We start from the raw sequence: 7,881 nt of genomic DNA on the forward strand, positions 1-7,881 counted from the left end.
GAGATCTAATCTTATCCAATAATCATTTTAGATACAGGGAGTAGCTTCATTCAAAATACCGGTTGAGTCAATCACAATTGACCTCTGTAATCATCCACGATACGATGTTGCAATGCGCACGAACAACGATGGCGATGTACCTATGGACGATGAAGTATGGGATACTGAAAAAAATGATAGCAACGAAAGTGAAAGTTATTATAGTTCGGATGAAGATTAATGCAATTTATTTGTGAAATACATTAAAGTTAATGTATTTTATTTGTGAATTACTTTTTCGATGTCTTTATTAATAAATTTGTTTTATTAAGTTGCTTATAATAAATTTTAATCGAACTTCCAAAAAAATAACCATTTTAAACATAATTGCACGATGAATAACCCATTTTCCGTCACGCAAGCATTTTAATTTTATGCGAGTAGACCAGGTATTCATTGAGCAAAGCTACTTTGTGCGACGAAAGCGTGGTTTTCATCGTGCAATTGTCTAAAATTTTGGCTCAGAAATTTTTTTCCTTAAATTTTGAAAACAATGCGCAACAAAGTAGTAAACCTTGCGCAATGAACCCTTCATCGCCCAAGAATCAGTATATTTAAGTGCATTTCCCTTCACTTCTCTCTTCTTCCTCATTTTCCTGACGCCTCCCACCCTTTCATCTTTTTCCCGACGAAGCTCCAACGCCATTTCCAACGTGTCTCACCCTCTCTCACCCTCAGTTCCACTTCCCTCAACACCCTTTTTCACCCTCTCAGCCTCTCTCTCCATCGCTCCTTCACTCACCCTCTATTCTCGTCGCTCCTCTTCATCTCCAAGAGGTAATTTCCTCTTTAATTTTTTTTTTTCAATTTACTTAATTTGCCATGTTTTAGGGTTTATAGATTTAGGGTTTTTTTTTAATTTTAAATAGGGGTTAGAATTAGGGCAATGGGGTTAAATTTAGGGTTCTTAAATTGGGGCTTAAATTAGGTTCTTAAATGATGGTTTATAGATTTTAAATTAGGGGAACGATTTTGGGCAGTGGGGTTAGATTAGGGTTCTTAAGTCAGGGGCTAGATTTAGGGTTCTTAAATTGGGGGTTAGCTTTATGGTTCTTAAATTAGGGGTTGCTATTAGATTTAGGGTTCTTAAATTAGGGGTTAGCTAGATTTAGGGTTCTTAAATTAGGGGGTTAGAAATTTTAAATTAGGGGTTAGAATTAGGGCAGTGGGGTTAGGTTTAGGGTGCTTAATTTAGGGGTTAGATTTATGGTTCTTAAGTCAGGGGTTTATTCATTTTAAATTAGGGGTTAGAATTAGGCGGTGGGGTTAGATTTAGGGTTTTTAATTTTTTTTTAGTTTTAAATTTAAGTAGAAATTATTATGCATGTCTAGGATAATTTTTATACTTGTAATCTTGCAATTTTTTTCCAATTATCTAGATGTCATAGCTCATTAGAAGTCGGAAGGCGGTGACAACTACACCTTGTCTGAATCCCCCACCTTCTATTGCTGCCGCCATTGCTCCAACGAAGATGGACCCTAGGCCAGTGAATCCAGTTGATCCAATTGGTCCCCAACTCCCCTAGGCATTGACATCATCGACCTCTTTGGTGGCGCTACCTATTAGCACCAAGCATGCTCACCAACACCCCCGCACTCCAAACACAATGTCGCCATCAGCATCCACAACCGATGCCTCAGGTTCACAGCTAAGTAAACTATCCTAATTAACTCCCTCATTTCCTTGTTAACTTAGTTATGTTATTTTAAGATTAATTTTGTTCAGTTAGGTTCTTAAATGATGGTTTATAGATTTTAAATTAGGGGAACGATTTTGGGCAGTGGGTTTAGATTAGGGTTCTTAAGTCAGGGGCTAGATTTAGGGTTCTTAAATTGGGGGTTAGCTTTATGGTTCTTAAATTAGGGGTTGCTATTAGATTTAGGGTTCTTAAATTAGGGGTTAGCTAGATTTAGGGTTCTTAAATTAGGGGGTTAGAAATTTTAAATTAGGGGTTAGAATTAGGGCAGTGGGGTTAGGTTTAGGGTGCTTAATTTAGGGGTTAGATTTATGGTTCTTAAGTCAGGGGTTTATTCATTTTAAATTAGGGGTTAGAATTAGGCGGTGGGGTTAGATTTAGGGTTTTTAATTTTTTTTTAGTTTTAAATTTAAATAGAAATTATTATGCATGTCTAGGATAATTTTTATACTTGTAATCTTGCAATTTTTTTCCAATTATCTAGATGTCATAGCTCATTAGAAGTCGGAAGGCGGTGACAACTACACCTTGTCTGAATCCCCCACCTTCTATTGCTGCCGCCATTGCTCCAACGAAGATGGACCCTAGGCCAGTGAATCCAGTTGATCCAATTGGTCCCCAACTCCCCTAGGCATTGACATCATCGACCTCTTTGGTGGCACTACCTATTAGCACCAAGCATGCTCACCGACACCCCCGCACTCCAAACACAATGTCGCCATCAGCATCCACAACCGATGCCTCAGGTTCACAGCTAAGTAAACTATCCTAATTAACTCCCTCATTTCCTTGTTAACTTAGTTATGTTATTTTAAGATTAATTTTGTTCAGTTAGGTTATTTAAGGATTAAAAAGTTATTATATATATAAATATATGGTTTATTGTTGTGATTGTTCCCAAATGCCTTATTAAATTGTTGTGATTATTGTTGTTGGATACATATATTGTTTATTGTTATTTTCAGGATTTGGAAAATGTTTTAATTACAGGGGAGATTATGCCAAAATTTCGGTAGCATTTTTAATTAGTTTTGGTTTAACTTTAATTTTTAATTTGTTTGCATCCAAGAAAAACACCTGGAGACCTTGCCGGCAATTGAACACGGCGAAGGTCACCCGAGTGACCAATGATCGTATCACAATCGGATACGATGAGTGGCATCGGGCTACACCAACGACGGAGTAGCATAGCGCATTGGGCCACAATGTTGGGCACATCGTTCGGACTTTTGCCATATGCGGTGGAAGTCTTGGAAGGCGATTCCAAACGAGGTGAAGAAGGAGGTGCATCATTTGTTGGTAAGTATTCTCGCCTTTTTAATGTTTTTCATATAAAATTTATATATTTATATTTATTAATGTATTTAATTACTAATACTTTTGTAATATTTGTTACATTGCAGACAAACTAAAACTCTTAGTTGTGTTTCACCTTGTCCCGTGTCGTCCAAATCCGTTAGCAAATCTGTTAAAACTACTGACGTGGTTTGGACATTGAGTGCTGACGTGGTTTGAACATTGAGTTTCAAAGTAAATCTCTCTTTGGCTCGTCAAGTATCAATCTTTGTGTATATAAACGAGGATCTAGGAAAAAAAAAAAAAAAAAAAAATTCTTCATGTGGTTGGAAATACAACCGCTCTACGTTATAGCCCATTTGCTGCATTTCATCGAGCATATTTTCTACTTTCTTAATTGAGGTAAAGCTCACCACATAGGTTCTATCGCTATTAGAGGATGACAAGATGTGTAGGATAATGTGGTGCGTATACAAATATGAAAGAAGGAAAGAAGCCTTGGAGCCGCTAGTTTTATAATCCCTGCATTCAATTAATTTCCACATCCCTATTTGTCAGTCAGATCCCTAGACCAAGTATCAATAAGTGATGGTTCCTCTGTTGGCAATTTTGTCTTCATTATATTGTTTTCAATCACACATTTTGAGTACAAACGATATTCTACATTAACCTACACTAAATAAAAGGAGAAATATTTGAGCCCAAAACATTATAGTAATGCGCTAACCACTTATCATTCAATCTCACATTGGGAGAAAAAAAAAATGAAGAAGAAGAGAGATGGAACAAAATTATCCCATCTTGTAACTTATTAATGGTAATTGTAATGTGTAGGATTCATCTCTATAAGAAACGTGATTGTAATGTGTAGGATTCATCTCTGTAAGAAACGTGATACCAAAATATCAAATGGGTGACGGAGGAAGGAAGCCTTGGTGTTACACTATCATTATCCATGCATTCAATTTAAACGAAAATCCTTGGTGTCTTATTTGCACGTAAGTTTGTTAAAGCTCCACGTATATTATGCATCAATCAAGTGATGGTTCCTTTGTTAACAATTTTGTCGTCTTCATTTTGTTGCATTCAATCTCATGTTGAAACTAACAAAACAAGTACCATCTCACAAGCAGAAAGACTTTGCCTATCTTGAGGTGTATAGCCATTGTTCCCTTCTCGCACATTAGGTGATGTATCCGATGAGTATGTACACCCCGAGATAGGAACAAGGGGTATGTAAACCCTGAGGATTATGTACACCTCAAGGGAAGTCCCACTCCCTTGGAAGGTACTGCAAGTGAAAACAATATCAGAAGCTTCGTGTAAGCCCTACAGTAATTAATTAACCAATTTCCATGCCTGATGTTTCAAACCCATCTCTTTCACCAGAAAAGAACGGAACAGGAAAAGCAGACACCAGCGTTGTCCTCTTATCCTTCACACATTTCATTGGCTATGGAAGGATCATCAATCATCCCCCATATTCATCACCACAATCCATGGCAGTTTCTCCACCTCAAAAACCAAACAGCCACGTGATCCTCTTATCTAATTTCCCCCTTCCATTCCCTCTCCATGCATGTGAATTCAATCCGTTCCCACCTTTTGCACCGATTTCCTCCTACTATTTTTCTTCTCTTCTCCAATGGCAACTGAAATTTCGTCCGACAGCCGAAGAAATTCCAACACTCAGCTCCTGGAAGAGCTCAAAGCATTGAGTAAATCACTCTACACATCCCACACTTCGAGTACTAGTACTCGAAGAACTGCCTCCCTTATCCTTCCTCGAAGCTTGGTTCCTCCCATACCATATAAAGATGGAGTTATTCCGGCAAGTGTTGAGGAGATTAGACTCAATAACAAACCGCGAAGGCGGATGTCTTTGTCCCCATGGCGCTCCCGCCCAAAACTTGCTAATGATGAGGAAGATGAGGATAAGGATCAAGGCAAGAAGGCCGTGAAATATAATTCACCGGAGCTAAAAAGCTTGGATAACAAGGCAACTGCCATCATAGAGAAAAAAGGTATCTAGAATTAGAAGCCGGTTCGCGCTATTTCTCACATTGGAATGCAGAAGCTGAGCTGCTTATTTTCTGTTGAAGTTGTCACTGCACAAGGTCTTTCAGCTTCAATGAATGGCCTTAGACTTTCTGTCTGCGTTAGAAAGAAGGAAACAAAAGACGGAGTGGTTCAAACAATGCCGTCAAGGGTGACACAAAGAAATGCTGATTTTGAGGAGACCCTTTTCGTTCGGTGCCATGTTTATTGCAGCTCTGCCCATGGAAAAAAGACAAAGTTTGAGACGAGACCCTTTTGGGTATATTTGTTTGCAGTTGATGCAAAAGAGCTTGATTTTAGGAAAAGCAATGTGGATTTGAGTCAAATGATTCGGGAGTCCATTGAGAAGAGCCGTGAAGGCCAACGAATTCGACAATGGGATACGAGTTTTAAACTGTTAGGGAAGGCGAAAGGTGGTGAGCTTGCTCTGAAACTAGGGTTTCAGATTATGGAGAAGGATGGAGGAGTTGGTATTTACAGTCAAGTTAAGGATTTGAAGTCTAGTAAGTCCAACAATTTCACATCTTCTTTTGGCAGGAAGCAATCGAAAACATCATTTAGTGTGCCTAGTCCAAAACTTTCAAGCAGAGGAGAAGCTTGGACACCTTCACAAGCAAGAAAAACAGCTGATCTTTAGGGGATTGATGAACTCAACCTTGATGAACCGAACCCAGTTCCTATATCATCACCTTCTTCTTCTTCTTCTTCTGCAGCTCAAAAACCTAAAGAACCAGAAGTGCCAAAGGTGGAGGTACTTGACCTGCCAGACTTTGAGGTAGTGGACAAATGAGTTAAATTCCAAGACAAAGGAGAGGAATATGGGGAGGACCAATCCGAAAAGTCTGTTGGCGAAAAATCAGCAACATCAAGTGAGGTTGTGAAGGAAATTGTGCAAGACCATGTTCATACAACAAGATTGACAGATCTTGATTCAATTGCTCAGCAGATTAAGGCTCTTGAGTCTTTGATGAGGAAAGAAAAAATCAATGAAAAAGATGAAGAGGATGAAGATATCGAATCACAAAAATTGGAGGCAGATGAAGAAAATATGACAAATGAGTTTCTTCAAATGCTTGAGGAGGAAGAGATCCTAAACGAATACAAATTGAATCAAAGTGATATTCCACCTTTTGCCCTTGAAGGGGCAGAGAAATCTAGTGAGGGTGAAGCAGCTGAAGTTTACCTTCCTGATCTTGGAAAGAGCTTAGGGAGTGTGGTTCAAACCCGCGATTGAGGGTATTTGGCGTCCATGAATCCTTTAGATACTTTGGTAGCAAGGAAAGACACTCCAAAACTTGCCATGCAGATACAAAGCCGTTTGTTCTGCCATGGAATCAGTCCATGAGTGGATTTGAATTGTTTCAAAGGATTGCAGGCATTGGACTTGATGAGCTAAACACCCAGATTATGATTCTGATGGCATTGGATGAATTGATGGATAAAACTGCGGAGCAGATAGCTTTTAAAGGCATTGCGTCTGCAATCATTCAAGGAAGGAACAAGGAAGGCGCTAGCTCGAGCGCTGGAAGAACAATTGTTGCTGTTAAAACCATGTCAAATACATTGAGCACATGCAGGAAAGAAAGGATTTCGACCTGGATTTGGAATGTGAACGAGAACCCCTTGACACTAGAGGAGATTCTAGCCTTTTCCATGGAGAAAATCGAGGCCATGGCGCTCGAAGCTTTGAAAATTCAAGCTGAAATGGCTGAGGAAGAAGCCCCATTTGAAGTTTCACCAACGAACAATAGTTTCACAAATTCAAGTGGTGCAAAAGTACTTCAAAACCACCCTCTCGCTTCTTCAATATCGCTCGAGGATTGGATCAAAAACCACAGCCTGGCAAGTTCATAAGGTTTACAAGATGGAAACCAGCCAGAGACAATTACACTGGCTGTGATTATTCAGCTAAGGGATCCTTTAAGGCGATATGAGGCGATTGGAGGCCCTAGCGGTTATTTACGCAACGAGAGCTGATGACACCGTCAATGAGGAGGAGAAGAGATTCAAAGTGACAAGTATACATGTGGGAGGATTGAAGGTGAGGACAAAAGGAGGAAAGAGGAATGCGTGGGACAGTGAGAGGCAAAGGCTAACTGCAATGCAGTGGCTAATTTCTTATGGATTGGCGAAAGCTGTTGCGAGGAAGAAGGGCAAACATCATGTGGCATCCAAAGGTTAGGATTTGTTGTGGAGCATTTCATCAAGAGTGATGGTTGATATGTGGCTCAAGTATATGAGAAATCCAGATGTAAAATTTACCAAGTGAAACTTCGTATTATTTGTATTGGTTTAATTATTTTTTAGTAATTTATTTGCAATAATAATACATACAAGGAGTAAAGATTAAGGAAGTGCAAATAGTTATAACTTTGAGAGTGACAGACTGTAACACGTACAAATAGTTAAGTTTGATGCACTTGTAGCAATTATCAGAGAGATGGATCAAATGCTCACTTTCAAGAACACCGATATTGTCCCTAACTTGGTAGTTATCACTTGCACAATCTGTCAGATATGAGGTTTTATTTCAAAAGGTTTCGGTATTAGTTGAAAGGAGGCAAGTAATTTGTGAGGCAAGTTATTTGTCCTTCATTGTGATTGAACACTGAATAGCAAAGATAATGGAACCTTTGTAGCATAAGTTGACTTTTGAAAACCCTAATTCAGTAAGATATAGTGCACTTTCCTTGGTGGGCGTGATTGGAGGAACCGTAAGCACCATATTAAGGGTGTCCTTGCTTTCACAAAACACACGTTCTATTCCGAGCAAACCGTATTATTGCTAGAA

At 39.1% G+C, this 7,881-nt stretch overlaps 1 pseudogene; it reads left to right on the plus strand.

Annotated features, from left to right (window-relative positions):
* The first annotated feature begins 4,520 nt into the window (after positions 1-4,520).
* LOC137718787 (protein PLASTID MOVEMENT IMPAIRED 1-like) lies at positions 4,521-7,440 on the plus strand (annotated as a pseudogene).
* The last annotated feature ends 441 nt before the right edge of the window (positions 7,441-7,881 follow it).

The sequence above is a fragment of the Pyrus communis genome, chromosome 15 (assembly GCF_963583255.1).
Source record: "Pyrus communis chromosome 15, drPyrComm1.1, whole genome shotgun sequence".
Classification (NCBI taxonomy): Eukaryota; Viridiplantae; Streptophyta; class Magnoliopsida; order Rosales; family Rosaceae; genus Pyrus; species Pyrus communis.